The sequence below is a fragment of the Neophocaena asiaeorientalis genome, unplaced genomic scaffold (assembly GCF_003031525.2).
Source record: "Neophocaena asiaeorientalis asiaeorientalis breed wild unplaced genomic scaffold, Neophocaena_asiaeorientalis_V1.1 scaffold82, whole genome shotgun sequence".
Taxonomy (NCBI): domain Eukaryota; kingdom Metazoa; phylum Chordata; class Mammalia; order Artiodactyla; family Phocoenidae; genus Neophocaena; species Neophocaena asiaeorientalis.
In genome coordinates this window covers 5,868,677-5,884,656 of record NW_020173068.1, presented here as the reverse complement: position 1 = coordinate 5,884,656, position 15,980 = coordinate 5,868,677, and the positions used below count along the sequence as shown (strand labels likewise).

The 15,980-nt window shown below is 46.9% G+C and overlaps 1 protein-coding gene across 4 annotated transcripts in view; it reads right to left on the bottom strand.

The window, feature by feature from the left end:
- RALY (RALY heterogeneous nuclear ribonucleoprotein) overlaps positions 1-3,119 on the bottom strand; it is a 79,735-nt gene extending 76,616 nt beyond the window's left edge. Inside the window, exon 1 of one of the 4 annotated variants that reach the window (XM_024743191.1) lies at positions 2,814-3,119. The gene's annotated coding sequence lies outside the window, so the exon portion shown is untranslated. The remainder of the gene's footprint in view (positions 1-2,813) is intronic. The other 3 variants (XM_024743189.1, XM_024743192.1, XM_024743193.1) reach the window with 3 other exon arrangements.
- Between the last annotated feature and the right edge of the window lie 12,861 nt (positions 3,120-15,980).

The window sequence follows — 15,980 nt, the reverse complement described above, 5'->3', positions numbered from 1 at the left end:
GACAGCCAGGCCTAGGTTCTTGCTCTGGAGCTGCATGCCACACCTTACTGCAGATGAGAACTAATAATCATTTTGCATTTTCAGAGCACCTAGGGATTAAGGGAGGCACTAAGAGTACCAGCTTTGCCAGTCACAAAAGGACAAATATTGTATGATTCCATTTACATGAAGTACCTAGAGTAGTCAAATTCACAAGGACAGAAAATAGAATGATGGTTGCCAGGAGGGAGAGGAGAGGAAGTGTTTATACAGAGTTTCAGCTGAGGAAGATGAAAAAGTTCTAGACACGGATGGTAGTGATGGTTGCACAACAATGTGAATATATTTAACGCCACAGAACTGTACATTTAAAAATAGTTAAAATAGTAAATTTTATCTTACATGTATTTTTACAAAAAAATAAAAGCATACCAGCTTTAAAGTTATATTGTCTGCAGTTATCAATTACATGATCCTGAGCAAGTCATGTAACCTCTCTAATCCTGTTTCTTCTTCTGCAAAAGGAATTTAATAATATACCTAATTCATACAGTAGCTCTGAGGACTAAATGAGATACTCCTTAGAAAGTCCTTAATCCAGTGACTGGTACATGGAAAGTACTTAATAAATGTTAGCCTACTACTACAATGCACTTTCATAGCCATTTTTTCATAGTCCCCACCCAACCCTGTGATAGTTTACAGATAAGGAAACTGAGGCTCAGAGAGCCACAATGAGTGACTGAGTTCATGATGCCACATCAAATCAAATCCTTTGTCCATGAGAGATGCCCTGTACTCACCACTTGTTAATCCGGTGATCTAAGTAAGGCAAGTGCCCTAACCTTGCTATGTCTTAATTCTCAATTAGAGTTGTAAAAAGGAGATATAAACCAAACTCTGAGAGCTCCCTCACAGAACTGGATGAGAAATGAAATCAGGTAACAGATATAAAAGAAAACTATAAACCATAAATAAAGTACTATAAAATAACAGTGGTGACTTATGAGAACTGGTACTCCTGTGCACAAAACCTGGCCTCCTTTTAATGCTGGGACTAAACAACTTCTTTGTGATTTCAAGTTACTTGGGATTCTTGGTCTTCAGACCTGAATAAGTAGTTTAGTGCCCTTTCAAAAGGTGGCAGAGTACAGTAGAAATAAAAATATTACTGCACTGGAAGTCAGAAGACTGGAATTCCAGTTGTGATTCTGTCACTAAAGCAGTCTGTGAATTTAGACAACTTACTTCCCCCTTCCAAGATTCAGTTAACAGGAAAGAGGGAAAAGGCAGATAAAAAAAGTTAGACCAGATAAGACCCCTTCCAGGTCCTACATACCACTACTTTTAAACCCAGAATCTTGGAAAGGGGACAGTACAGCAGACCTCCAGACTCCAAAGAACTAAAGCACACATCAGGAGACATGGCAAGAGCTGGCCTAGGAACTCCCCTACCTGATCTTTAGACACCAGGGATCAAACACACTGGAAAACTAGAACACTTACCAAAGTTAATTTTAGTTCACGTTTACCCCTCTGGGCCTTATCTGAAAATAAGAGAAATAAATCTCTATTTGAAGGCAGGGAGTTGAAGCAATTGACTTGAACCACTTTCTGCTCCCCCTCCCCCAACCAGGAGCTATAAATCTAAACCCTATAGAGAACAAGCAAGGTTTGGTGGGAGGAACAAGTCACAAAAAACAAAAAACGGATGAACCTCACTGCTTTAAACGACTTACACCTTCCCTGAGCCAAAACCCCAGGGAACTTCAGTTGTGTTTGAGATCTGGAGTCCTCTGCATCCATCAGCTTCTAACGGGCAAGGAATCAGGGAGAACGGAGTTAGTTAGGTATCCCAACTAACGATGTGACTCAAAATCGGTTCTGCACTAAGAGATTACACAAGTTCACACTAAGAAATAAATAACAGGTACCAGCACCACGGCTTCACACTTCTGTGGCTCCTACCTGTGATTTAGAACACATTACTTAACCTCTCTCCGCCTTGATTGCTGCTTTTGTAAATGGGGATAACCTCAGAAGACCGTCGTGAGCATTCTATGAAATAAGGCTTGCGAAGTTCCTGAGTCAAATCCATTAAATGTTACCTGTTGGTATTAAACACTTCTCGCACACATTAGTTTCCTCCCTGAATCCACAAACACCCTACGAGGCGACATTCTTTCTCCCTGTTCACTGAAAGGCAAACTGAGGCTCGGCGGCGAAAAGGCTGCGTGAAGCGCGGAACACGGCCCCAGCTCGAGGGCCTGCTGTTCTTCCTCTATGAGCCCAAGGTGTGCAACAAGCCCAGGACCGGGAAAGGGGGCCGAGGAGGCGCTCAGGCCAGTAGGGAGCGAGGCGGGACCAGTTTTGATCGCCTCCGGGAACCCGCAGACCCAGCCCGAGAGGAAGAGCCGGAAGAAACCCGGGGCCGAGGCCAGAACCGGGACCCGGCCCGCCCGAGGCCTCCCCAGCGCGGCCTCCGCTACCCCCTCCTCCCCTCGCCGGGCGGGGCGGGGCGCGAACACAAAAGACTCCAACTTCCGAGCGGGCGCGGGCCCACCCCGCCAACTCCCAGCCCAGGTCCGACCCGCGGGGAGGAGGCGGGCAAGGAACGCCAGGGCTGCCGGGACCCAGGGCGGCAGGCCCGGGTGGAGGGAAGGTGCGGGGGCAGGGTGCCGGGAGTTACTCCAGCTCCCGGGACTCCCCGAACGGCCGAAAAAAAGAGTTTCTAAAAATAGGCAGCGACCGGCGCGAAAAGGTGGGTGACCGAAAAGGAACAAGGAGCACCCCCTCCCCACACCTTTAAGGAGACGCCCTCGGCCCCCACTCACCCGCCCTGAGAGGTCTGGAGGAAGCCGCGCGGCGCGGAAGGAGGCGGTGCCGCCGCACTCGGGGGCGGAAGGGAGGGAGCGAGGGAGGGAGGAAGAAGGCGGCCCCGGCCGCAGCGTGAGGAACTGAATACACGCGCGGGAGTCGCTGCCGCCGCTACCGCCCCCTCAGCTTCTCTCTGCTCTGCCCACTCTGCGCCGAGCTGCTCGCGCACCCCGCCGCACTGACAGCGGCGCGAGCCCCGCAGTCTCCAGTCCTTCCTTTGGCCGGCACCACTGAGGCGTGCCGGGGTGGGGGTGTCCGGAGCGGCTTCCCTCACCTCGGCCCCGCCCGCCACTCCGGCCCTGGCCCCGCCACCCCCTGCCCCCGCCTCTGTCTCCAGAGACGGGCCTGGCGACTCAAGCGCGAGGAGTCCGCAGCCCCACCGTAACACAGCCCGGCCCCCGAGGCGCAGGGGCTCTTCCTACCCCCTCAACCTAGCTTTGGAAAGGTCCAGAGCTACGGCTGGGAGAAAAGGAAGGAGGGGTCGGGGAGGGGCCTGACAGGGAGGAAGGACTGAAGTGGGACCCTGAGGAGGCGGGGCTAGGGCGGGAGGAGAGACTGGTTTACACTGGAACCGAGCGTAAGGAGGGTGGGTCTGAGAGAGTGATGATGCAGTGAAGAGAGGCGCGCGAGACAAGTATGGAAGACATTGGCGGCCTCGCAGAGCCGGGCTTGAAAGGAGGGGGTGTGGGCGGGGCTAAAGGGAGGCCTGCCCAGAGGAGGAGTCAAGGGTGGAGGGAGGCCCGGGCGAGGTTGGGGGAGGAGGGGCCCTTAACGGGGCGCGTTGGAGGCGGGGCTGAAGAGAAGCCCCAAACGGAGGAAAGACTGAAGCGGGACAGAAGGAGGCGGGCCCGGAAGCTGAGCCGGGAGGAGGGGGCCCAAAGGTGGCCACTCTGGGGAGGAGCCGGAAGGAGGCGTGACCCAAAGGGCGATGGGGTTCGGGAGGAGGCTGGAGGTGGGCGGGGCCTGGAGATGGGGCCCAAACTAGTTGGCGGTGGGCGGTGCCCGAGGGATGCGGAAGAGAAAAAGTGGGACGGAGCGCCAGGGCCTTTCCCTTTGAAGGGAACCTGGTGAGTAGAGAAGGCGAAGATCCACGCTGCCTTTTGGGAGTGGGCGGAGACGCCTCCGTGAGGGCGGGTCAGGGGAGGAGGTGCCACTTTCACCTAAAAGAAAAAGGTTAAATTCAAGCAGCTTTACCCTTTTGGGGTGCGAGAAATGTTTTATAACTTGATCTGGATCTGGATGTTTGTCCTCACTACTGAATAGAGTTCTCCTGTCGAAAACTCTCACCTAAATCAGTGTTCCAGCCTCCACGGAACCGCCGGAGCACACGAGGATGGTAAGCCCTTCAGTCCTCAGCTGTAGACTTCTCTGAACTCTAGGAAGACAAATTCTCCATGCATCGTCCGACCTGTGATTCTGTGATTGTATTTTTCACGTCACTTCCCCCAGAACCTGCCTAAGAGACTGGATTCCTGAGCACGAAGCAGAGTTTGAAAAGAATCCTGCCTGGCTCTGCCAGACCATAAGTTATAGCTACACGTGTGTTGTTTGATGACCTGTCGCTGCTTCAAAAGGAAGAAAAATCAAACTAGAGAGATGGTGACAACTGAGACCAAGGCCAGGAACGTTCTTCCCCCACCTGTTCTAACGCCTCAGGTCTCTGCTTAAATATCACCTCCTCAGAAAGGCCTTCCATGAACACCCAGCTTAAAGATGTTCTCTGGTTTGACCTCTTGTTCATTTCCTTCATGGCATTTCTTAGTCTTGTCATTTACTGATCTGTTTATGTGTTTTTGCCCATGTTCCTCACTAGAAGGTAAGTTCTATGAGACCAGGAATCTTTGACTGTTGTGTACGGCACTGTGTAACCAGACTTAGTGTTCAATAAAAATTTGAGTGGATGAATGAGTCAGTCAACCAATTAATGAATCTGGCCCCGGGCTTCCCTGGTGGCGCAGTGGTTAAGAATCCGCCTACCAGTGCAAGGGACATGGGTTCGAGCCCTGGTCCGGGAAGATCCCACATGCCGCGGAGCAACTAAGCCCGTGTGCCACAACTACTTCGCCTGCGCTCTAGAGCCCATGAGCCGTACCTACTGAGCCCACACGCCACAACTATTGAAGCCCGGGTGCCTAGAGCCCGTGCTCCGCAACAAGAGAGGCCACCGCAATGAGAAGCCTGTGCACCGCAACGAAGAGCAGACCCTGCTCACTGCAACTAGAGAAAGCCCGTGGGCCGCAACGAGCACCGCAACCAGCCATAAATAAATAAATAAATGAATGAATGAATGAATGAATGAATGAATGAATCTGGCCCCTCCCAACCTCCTCTGCTCTGTTTCTGGCCACTCCTTGGCTCCTCACGTCCCTCTCTGTGTACCCCAGCCTTACCATGTTTGCTTGAATACACCACAATCTCTCAGCACCCTCTGACAAGGCACTTGGATTGCTCCTTCCCTTCTGCCTAGATGCCTCCTGTTCATCCTTCAACACTCAGCTCAAGAACCACCTCCTCTGAGAGGCCTTCTCTGACCTCCCGTCAGCACCCCCACCCCACCAGGAAAGTTGAAGCACTCATCCCTTCCTGTTCATGGCCTCAGTTATAAAACTTCCCTGTGCAGGTGACATCATCTTCCCTGCTGGCATCCTGCTGACACAGGATTATGTTCATGCCCTATAAGGTCCTGTGTGACCTGCCTCCTACTCTTCTTATCCCCTCTTGTATTGCTCTCACCACCTCTCACTCTACTCCAGCCACATTGGCCTCCCTCCTGTTCTTCTGACATGCCAAGCGTATGGCTAACCTTAGGGCCTTTGCATTTGCTCTTGTGTCTGCCTCAAATGCTTTCCTTCCAGGTATTGGCATGGCTCACTCCTCCTTCAGGTCTCTGCTCAAATGTCACTTCCTCAGGCCTCTCTGAGGAAGTGACCCACATTTAAAATAGCAATGCTCCACTCCTCTGCACTTCCTCACACACTTTCTTGTTGAATTTTTCTCCATAGCACTTATCGCCACCTGAAATATTACATGTTTATTGTCTCTCTCCCATCCCTACCTTCCACTACAGTGTGATCACCACAAAGATAGGATTTTGTCTGTTTTGCTCATTCCTCAGTACCCAAAACAGTGGGTCCTCATTTAATATTTGTTGAATGAATGGCTATGAATTTAACAAAGAAATGCTAGGAATACTCTGCATCGTCCAGAAGAATCCCTGAAGATTAGAGTGTAAAGGGAGATGTTTCTGAGGAAATGTGCTGGCAACACTAGCTAACGTGGAGCATTTACTAGTTGCCAGGCAATCTGCTAAGCGCTTTTCAAGCTGATTCCCACAGCAGCCCTATGAGGTAGGTACTATTATAATCCCTATTGTACAGAAGCTCTGGCACGGAATTAACTTTCCCAAGGTCACACAGTTAATAAGTGGTGGGGTCCAACTTTAGAACCTGCATGCTGAATTACTATATTGTCCTACCTTCTAATTATTAAAGATCTACCACTATTGGTCCAATAAAGGCGAAGAATGAGGATGAGACATCCTTTTGCCTTCTGAGCAGTGTGGTATAGGGTCTGGTGCCTAGAGTTGCGGCAGAATTTTTCCTTAGCCACCATATTAGTCAGGTTTCTCCAAAGAAACAGAACCAATAATATATATTTAGATATATAGAAGAGATTTATTACAGGAATTGGTTAACAGTTGTGTGGGCTTGAGAAGTTCCATGATCTACCGTCTGCAAGCTAGAGAATGAGGAAAACCGATAGTATAATTCAGTCCAGGTCCAAAAGCCCAAGAACCAGGAGCACCGCTGTCCAATGTCCTGGGCAAGAGAAAGTGGATGTCTCAGCTCAAGCAAAGGAGTGAATTCACCCTTCCGTCTTTTGTTCTATTCAGGCTTCACCAGATTGGATGATGCCCAGCCACATTGCCTTTCTTTACTTAGTCTACCAATTCAGATGCTAATCTCTTCCAGAAACACCCTCAAAGACACACCCAGAAATGTTTTACCAGCTATCTGGGCTAAAGCCCATCAAGTTAACACATAAAATTAACCATCACAGCCACCATGAGGGAAGTCAGCTAGAGAACAAAGCCATCACATAGAGGAGGGTAGGACTGAGAAAATATTGCAGAAAAAATGAGCCAGAGACCTGATAAAGCCATACCTGAAGCTTGACCCACCTCTGGACTTTTCTATGGACCAATACCTCTTTAGAGTTTGAGTGTTTTGAGTTGGGATTTTGTGTGTGTGTGTGTAATTTACAGTAAAAAGAGACCTCCTAACAAAAACAGGTGAGTAGGGTTCAACAGGTGGAGGTATTAACGCCTCACGTTTTTATGAGGTATTTGTTTACAGAATGCTGGAGGGGATTCCAGACAGAGGGAATAGCAAATATGAAGGCAGGAATGTAAGAGCTAAGTGTTTCTGCAGTGCAAGGTATGAGTTGAGTTGAGAAAGATGAGATATTAAAGGTAGGGTAGAACTAGTATCTGGAGGAACTGGTTTCTCCACTCAACTTCGTAGATGGTGGGAATCATTGAAAGGTTCTGAGCAGAAGTTGCTTTGAAATGATAAAGTGTCAAGGTTGGAAGAACCTTTAAAAGCAATCTGGTTCAACTCTAGGATCTGTTTATGTCTGCATTTCATGGATGAGGAAATGTAACAGGCCAATATCTCACAAATGGTAGGTGAAGGAGCAAGGATTTGAACCCAGGGCCATCTGAGCCCCAACACATGCTATCAGTGACCTCCTCTATCCACCATTGGAATTAATTCTGCCTTCTGAGCTCACCCTGAATGGGCAAATCCTTTTTCAGAGATTTGACAATGATATTTGTAGAGCTACCCAGATTAGGATTAAGAAGATGGATTCAGGGGAGAGAAGAGTAGAGGGACCCAACAGGTGTCTTCACTGGAGGCAAAGAAAAAAGGAGATGAGGAAAGCAGGTGAATGAAGAGGAGGGAGCAGACAACAGAGAGGTGATGGGGAGAATCAGCAGGACCTGAAGAAGGAGCAGATGGAGATGGAGGGATGTAAGAAGGAAGAATTCATTAAGGAAGATACAGGCTTGTCATTAGAACAGGGATTGCAAAATCAGATACCAACAGAGCCAAGTAAGTACCATAAATGAGCAAAGTGGGTCAGGTATAAGGTAGTAGGGAGTCATGGGGTCTGCAGCAAGCTGAGAGTTCATGCTCCTTCTAAAGAAGGCACCTACTGCTCATGTGAGAGTATGGGCTCCCAGTGTGGGCAGTTGCCAGGTCTGAGAAGAAAAATAAGCTCTAAATTCAAATTCTTATACAAAAATCTTCTTGTTTTTAAATGCTGGAAACTAATTCAAATTTTAAAAAGGAAAAAAAACTGTGCTGGCCAAAAGACACACATCTTAAGGCTGGGTTTGGCCTGTGGGCTGCCAGTTCATGCCTTCTAATCAGTTTGGATCCAAACTCCTGTTCACTGCTTAACAACACTGTGTGCTCTCGAGCAAGTTACTTCACCTTTCAAGTCCCAGGTTCTTTTTTATTTCCCCTGATTTAATTTTTTTTAATTTTATTGAAATACAGTTGATTTACAATGTTGTGTTAATTTCTGCTTTACAGCAAAGTGATTCTGTTATACATATTTATTCTTTTTCATATTCTTTTCCATTATGGTCTGTCACAGAATATTGAATATATTTCCCTGTGCTATACAGTAGGACCTTGTTTATCCATCCTATATATAATAGTTTGCAACTGCTAGTCCCAAACTCCCAATCTTTCCCTCTCCCACTCCTCTCCCCCTTGGCAACCACAAGTCTGTTCTCTATATCTGTGAGTCTGTTTCTGTTTCATAGATATGTTCATTTATGTCATATTTTAGATTCTGTATATAAATGATATCATATGGTATTTGTCTTTCTCTTTATGACTTCACTTAGTATGATAATCTCTAGGTCCATCCATGTTGCTGCAAATGGCATTATTTCATTCTTTTTTATGGTTGAGTAACATTCCATTATATGTGTGTGTGTGTGTGTGTGTGTGTGTGTGTGTGTGTGTGTGTGTGTGTATCCCACATCTTCTTTATCCATTCATCTGTCAATGGACATTTAGTTTGTTTCCATGCCTTGGCTATTGTGAATAGTGCTGCTGTGAACACAGGGGTGCATGTATCTTTTCAAACTATAGTTTTGTCTGGATATATGCCCTGGAGTGAGATTGCTGGACCATATGGCAACTTTATTTTTAGTTTTTTGAGGAACCTCCATACTGTTTTCCATAGTGGCTGCACCAATAAGTCCCAGGTTCTTATCTGAGCCCACATCATAGGGTTGCTGTAGGATTTTTTAATTTATTTTTTAAATATTTTACTTGTTTATTTATTTATATGGCTGCACCGGGTCTTAGTTGTGGCACGTGGGATCTTCGTTGCGGCGTGCAGGGTCTTTAGTTGCAGCATGCGGGATCTAGTTCCCCGACCAGTGATCAAACCTGGGCGCCCTGCATTGGGAGCGTGGAGTCTTAACCACTGGACCACCAGGGAAGTCCTAAGGGCTTTTTATTTATTTGTTTGTTTATTAATTAACAGTAAAGATTTTTTTAATTTATTTTATTTATTTTTGGCTGTGTTGGGTCTTTGTTGCTGTGCGTGGGCTTTCTCTAGTTGTGGCGGGAGGGGGCTACTCTTCATTGCAGTGTGAGGGCTTCTCATTGCAGTGGCTTCTCTTGTAGCAGAGCACGGGCTCTAGGCACGTGGGCTTCAGTAGTTGTGGCTTGTAGGCTCAGTAGTTGTGGTACACGGGCTTAGTTGCTCTGCAGCATGTGGGATATTCCCAGACCAGGGCTCAAACCCATGTCCCCTGTATTGGCAGGCAGATTCTTAACCACTGCACCGCCAGGGAAGCCCCAGGACTTTTAAAAATAAGACAAATGTATGTAGAGCACTTAGCATTCAGTGCCTGACATAGAGCAAAACACTCAGAATGGTTTTATCATCAGTGTGAAAGTTATTCTTTCTCCTATAACCCATAAACTCATGAACTATTAGAAAAGAAAATGTCCCCAAAGACATCTCATCCAGGGGTTTTAAACCTGTTAAGCTACAGAGACCTCTTTTAAGGCAGACCTTTCACAGAAAGGCAATGTATAATCGGATGGGGGAGAGGAGTGGCTTTGTTTGAAGTGAGGGAGGGGAACCCAGAGTCCTGCCTACTAGGCTTCCCCACCCCAGCCACAAACCACCCTCAAACAGTGGTCCCTCCACAGGGTGTTGCAGAGCACGGCTTTGAGAATCACCATTCTATTCCAGGTGATAAGGAAACAGATAGGAAACTGAGGCTCAGAAAGGTACAGAGATTTGCCTAAGGTTCAGTGACAGGGAGGGATTCCTGCTTCCCAAGCTAATGCACTTCCCAACTGGAATGACACACCCTCCTTCCTGTCCACCTGCTTGAGAATAAACCCTCTTTTGGCCCCTCCCTGACTGGGGTGAGGAGTAGCCCCACTAGCATTGCCCCAGAGCCCCAGGGTATAGCCAGGGTTCTCAGTTGCAAAGTGAAAAAAAAAAAAAAAGCTCAGGCTAACAGAAACAGAAAAGGAATTTATTAAAAGGGTATTGGGGAGCTCCCAGAACTGATGGGAAGGCTGGACAACCAGGCTCAGAGAATTGAAATGACAGGATCAGGGACTTGGATGTTGCTAGGACTCTTTTTCCTCAGTCCTTGTCTTTCATTCTCTGTGTGTGAGCTTTTCTCCTCAAGGCTGGACACTTGGCTGCAGCAACTCTCAGCACTCAACAACTCTCAGCTGCTCCACTAGTGAGACGGAGGCTTTCTGCTTCTAGTCTTGACAGAACTTTAAGCCTTCCTTAAGGGAAGGACTTAGATTGGTCCAACAGGAGTAGGTGCTCATCCCTAGACCAGTTATCCATGGGTGCGGGGCCAGGTACTGTGACCGGCCCACCTTGAGCCAGGTGCCTACTCTTTAACCAATTATTGTGAATAGAGAGGTTGGGTGAATAAGTAGATGGCAGTGCCTATTGGAACCATATGGTCAGAGAAGGGGAAGGAGAATTTCTGTCCTCCAAGAAGCCTATCTTATCTCCCTTGCCACACACATTTGCAATTAGCTAAGTATAAATGAAATGCTTCACCCTCCAAGATTTGTTGCCCTTGGTTTATAACTATTAAAGCATGCATCCAGCTCAACTAGAACATGGAAGCCTGTCTTGTCCACTTTTGTAGCCTTCCAGCACAGTCAAACAAGAAGCCCCCATGAGTGCTCTCAGGTTAGACTGGATTGAGCTGGGCTTTGGAGACATTTAGTCCAACTTGCCCATTTTACAGATAGAGAAGTAGGCCTAGAGAGGGGAACTCACACATCACATACGCTGAAAGCAGGAGAGTTGCAGAACTAGGGCTAGAGCCTTCTCCACTTCTACTCCAGGGCAGGTTCAATTCTGTGTTTAACATTTGGACACACCTGTTGGCAAGTCTTAGGAGCCTGGAGCTCCCAAGTGTTCAGTCATTGGTGACATCAGAGCCAGAAATCAAATGATCAGGCCTTAGTTCCAACCCCAAACCTGTCTCTTACTGGACAAGCTCCTGAAGCTAAGCCCCAAATTGCACCTCTGTAAAGTGGGCATAAGTTATGTTTACCTTGACAGTTGCTGGGAAGACTAGAAATAATGTGTATAGTATCCCCTGACACATAGAAGTTCCTCAAGAAATGGTAATGTCTTTGTTATTGATGATAAAGAAGATGAAAAACAAGAGCCCTGACTTCTCAAAGGGAAGAGAATCATTCCTGAGGTTGGTCTCTTGCAAAACATGAATCCATATCTTCTCTATCCCAAACAAATTCCCTTTGGCAGGGAACAAAGGAAATCCCTTTGTTAAGAAGGAAGGAAGGAAGAGAAGGAAGAAGAGTTGGCAGACTGTGATTGTCTCTGCCTCTCTATGAACCTTGCTCTGTTTCCCCTACCCCAAACTGCTCCACCCCACTGCCATGCTGAATTCACGTCACACTCACACTAGTGTGAGACCACCAGCTTTGTGGCAGAATTAGGGGATCCCCATGATAGTAGATAGCAAGCTTGGAGCACCCGCTCCTGGCATTCTAGGTTATGGGGGAAGCTCTCATATGTCAATGCAAGGCTGTGTGTGTCACATTTCTCACCGGCTCAGCCCTCAGAGCATTGTCTCTCCTCTCTACCTGACTACTAGGTCTCCAAATTAGTTTTTTTTTTTTTTATCAAACAATAGACAGGCTGGCATCTTTAAAGTATGGCCTTCATTAAGTAGGGAGAAAATCATTCCACATCTTCCCTCCCAATGCCTCCCTCACCAGGGCCTTCCAGTCTCCTAACAAGAGGGGACACCTCCCCCCACTTCCCAGTGAACTTCGCTCCACCCCCCACCCCCACACATTGCATCCATAAGAAGCAACACCAAGATCAGATGCTGCAGCATTAATTGAAATTGACATTAAGGGCTCGCTTGCTCAAGCAGAAGCACATTAGAAGAAATATAAACAAGGAAAGCTTTGCGTCTGTGGCACCTGTTCTAATGAGAAAAACCATCTCTAGAGCATCTTATTCAAAAAGGATTGAGTGCCCAGGAAATAACAGATACGCAAGGCCTTCCACCCCCTCCCCACCCCCAATATTCAGAAGAATCACATACAATTCCTGAGATTTTTCAATCTATCTTGCTTCTGTCCTGGCCTCCCAGATGCATTTCTGCAATTGTCCAGCACATTCCCCTTTATGTTCTCCATCTGCTTCTCCAAATCCACTTCTCCATATTTTAACAGTTCTCAGTCAGATGTTTTTTTTGCTGTTGTACCTCAAGACTTCTTGACCATGTGGCCCAAAAACTTAGCTTTGGATCCAATTAGGAGACCCTAAGACTAAAAGAGTCCTAGCTGGAATAGAGAGGAAGATGCACAATTATGCAGGTTTCTGCATAAAGAACATAAAATTGTTCTTCAAAATGTGTTCTAAGTGATACATCATGTTTTTAAAGGGTGTTAATGGGTGGTTGTCGGTTACAGATACTGTTTTTGCCTGCACAGTATCATGTCCCCGTCTTATTGACAGCAGTTCCTGACTTTCCTATGAACCTCCACTCCCATTCTTGGTCCAGCCCGTAAAGAGTGCGGATGCCAAAGTTAGACTGCCTGAGTTTGAATCCTAGCTCTGCCTTTTACTAGCTGTGTGAACCAGGGCAAGTTCCTTAACCTCTCTATGCCTTATATAAGTAATATGGGGAATTGTGCAGCTCAATATTTAAAAAAAACAAACAACCCAATCCAAAAATGAGCAGAAGACCTAAATAGACATTTCTCCAAAGAAGACATACAGATGGCCAAGAAGCACATGAAAAGCTGCTCAACATCACTAATTATTAGAGACATGCAAATCAAAACTACAATGAGGTGTCACCTCACACCAGTTAGAATGGCCATCATCAGAAAAATCTACAAACAACAAATGCTGGAGAGGGTGTGGAGAAAAAAGAACCCTCTTGCGCTGTTGGTGGGAATGTAAATTGATACAGCCACTATGGAGAACACTATGGAGGTTCCTTAGACAACTAAAAATAGAATTACCATGTGACCCAGCAATCCCACTATTGGGCATATACCCAGAGAAAACCATAATTCAAAAGGACACATGCACCCCAATGTTCATTGCAGCACTATTTACCATAGCCAGGTCACGGAAGCAACCTAAATGCCCATCAACAGACGAATTGATAAAGACGATGTGGTACATATATACAATGGAATATTACTCAGCCAAAAAAAGGAATGAAATTGGGTCATCTGTAGAGACATGGATGTATCTAGAGGCTGTCTAGAGTGAAGTAAGTCAGAAAGAGAAAAACAAATATCATATATTAATGCATATATGTGAAAGCTAGAAAAATGGTACAGATAAACTGGTTTGCAGGGCAGAAATAGAGACAGAGATGTAGAGAACAAATGTATGGACACCAAGAGGGGAAAGCGGTGTGGGGTGGGAGTGGTGCTGTGATGAATTGGGAGATTGGGATTGACATATATACACTAATATGTATAAAATAGATAACTAATAAGAACCTGCTGTATAAAAAAATAAAATAAAACTAAAAAAAATGGATTATGGGGAATTGTGGGGAGGATTATATGAGTTAATTCACATAAGGTGTGGCTGGTGCATAGCAAACACTCACTGAATCTCAACTGTTATCACTAGTCCTGTTTAGTTCAGAATGGGCTGACCCCATTGCCCCTAGCTCTGGTGATAGCACTTGACTCAGTCCTGGCCAATCAGGACATTCCCCCCACCTCACTATGGAAGGCAGCCAATCAATCATTTGGACTGGGGGACTTGCCTGGTGGCACAGTTGTTAAGACTCTGCACTCCCAATGCAGGGGGCCCAGGTTCAATCCCTGGTCAGGGAACTAGATCCCACATGCATGCCTCAACTAAGAGTTCACATGCCACAACTAAGGAGCCCATGTGCCTCAACTAAGGAGCCCGCCTGCTGCAACTAAGACCCAGTGCAACCAAATAAATAAAAATAAAATAAATAAAAGAGCTAGAAAATGCATGGAATAATTATTTCTTAAAAAAAAATCATTTGGATTGGTACCATGGGTTGAAACCTAATCTGGTTTCTGAAAACCTGGTCTTGCCAGTCCAAAGCTGTAAAGCAAAAGGTAGCATCAGGTTCTGGGCTGGTTCATCAGGAGAGAGAATTCTGAGTAGGGAGACTCAGGGACTAACAAATGTCATCCTGCAGGCGAGGTGCACTGTCTCTACTCTAGCCATTGGTCAGACACCATGAAAATACTTGTGTTACGCCATTATTTTGGTGGACCCCAATGAACAACGCTTCCCATTAGCCATGCTCTTTTTTTTGTTTTTTTGGCCGCGTTGGGTCTTCGTTGCTGTGCGCAGGCTTCCTCTAGTTGCCGCAAGTGTGCGCGACTCTTCGTTGTGGTGCGCGGGCTACTCATTGCGGTGGTTTCTCTTTGTTGCAGAGCCAGGCTCTAGGCACGTGCACTTCAGTAGTTGTGGCTCAGAGGCTCTAGAGCGCAGGCTCAGTAGTTGTGGTGCATGGGCTTAGCTGCTCAGCGGTATGTGGGATCTTCCCAGACCAGGACTCAAACCCGTGTCCCATGCATTGGCAGGCGGATTCTTAACCACTGTGCCACCAGGGAAGTCCCTAGCCATGCTCTTATGTAATCTCCTCTTGGGCTTGGCCATGTGACACACTTTGGCCAATAGGACATCAGCAAGCATGACGCAAGCAGAGACAATAAATGCTTGCATGCTGGCTTGTCCTCTTGGAATGCTCGTTCTTGGGAGCCCTGAACAACCATCTACGAAGTGTGGCTGGAGAGACCACATGGAGAGAATCAGAATCCCAGCCATCAACCTACCTGCCAGCTGAATGCAACCACAAGAATGATCACCAGCAATATCAGTAGGAAAACCACTCACCTAAGCTCAGCCCAGATTGCACAATCACAAGCAAATTAATGGTTGTTTTAATCCATTAAGTGTTGGGGTGCTTTTTAACTTAGCAATAAACAATCAAAACAGCAATCATGGGAATTCCTTGGCAGTCCAGTAGTTAGGACTCCATGCTTTCACTGCTGAGGGCGAGGGCTCGATCCCTGGTCTGGGAACTAGGATCCCGCAAGCCGCGGGGCGTAGCCAATAAAACAAAACAAAACAGCAATCGTGTTTAATAAACTTTCCTAGCTCCACAGAGTTCTCAAAGCCTTCTCACATCTAAGAGAGTGTGATTCCTGTTCCCCTGTTGGGAAAGCTGAAGCCCAAGGAGGAAAGCGACAGCCCCAGCCAAGCAGAGGCAGAGTTGCCACGCTCATCCGCTTCGTAATCAGCTCCTTCTACAGCATTTCCCACTGTGCATGAAAAAACCTTATAAACAGCAGCAGAAGGAAGTGTTGTGTAGAAGGAGCATTGGCCTGGGAGTCACAGTGGCCCAGTCTGAAGTTGGCCGTTGCCTTGCTGTATGAGCTTAGACAGCTCGAACTGCTTCTGCTTTTCCCTCTGAGCCTCAGACTTTCCAATGGTTCAGTGAGGGAGAAACAAACTCAGAAGTTCACAGGACCTGGGCGATAACA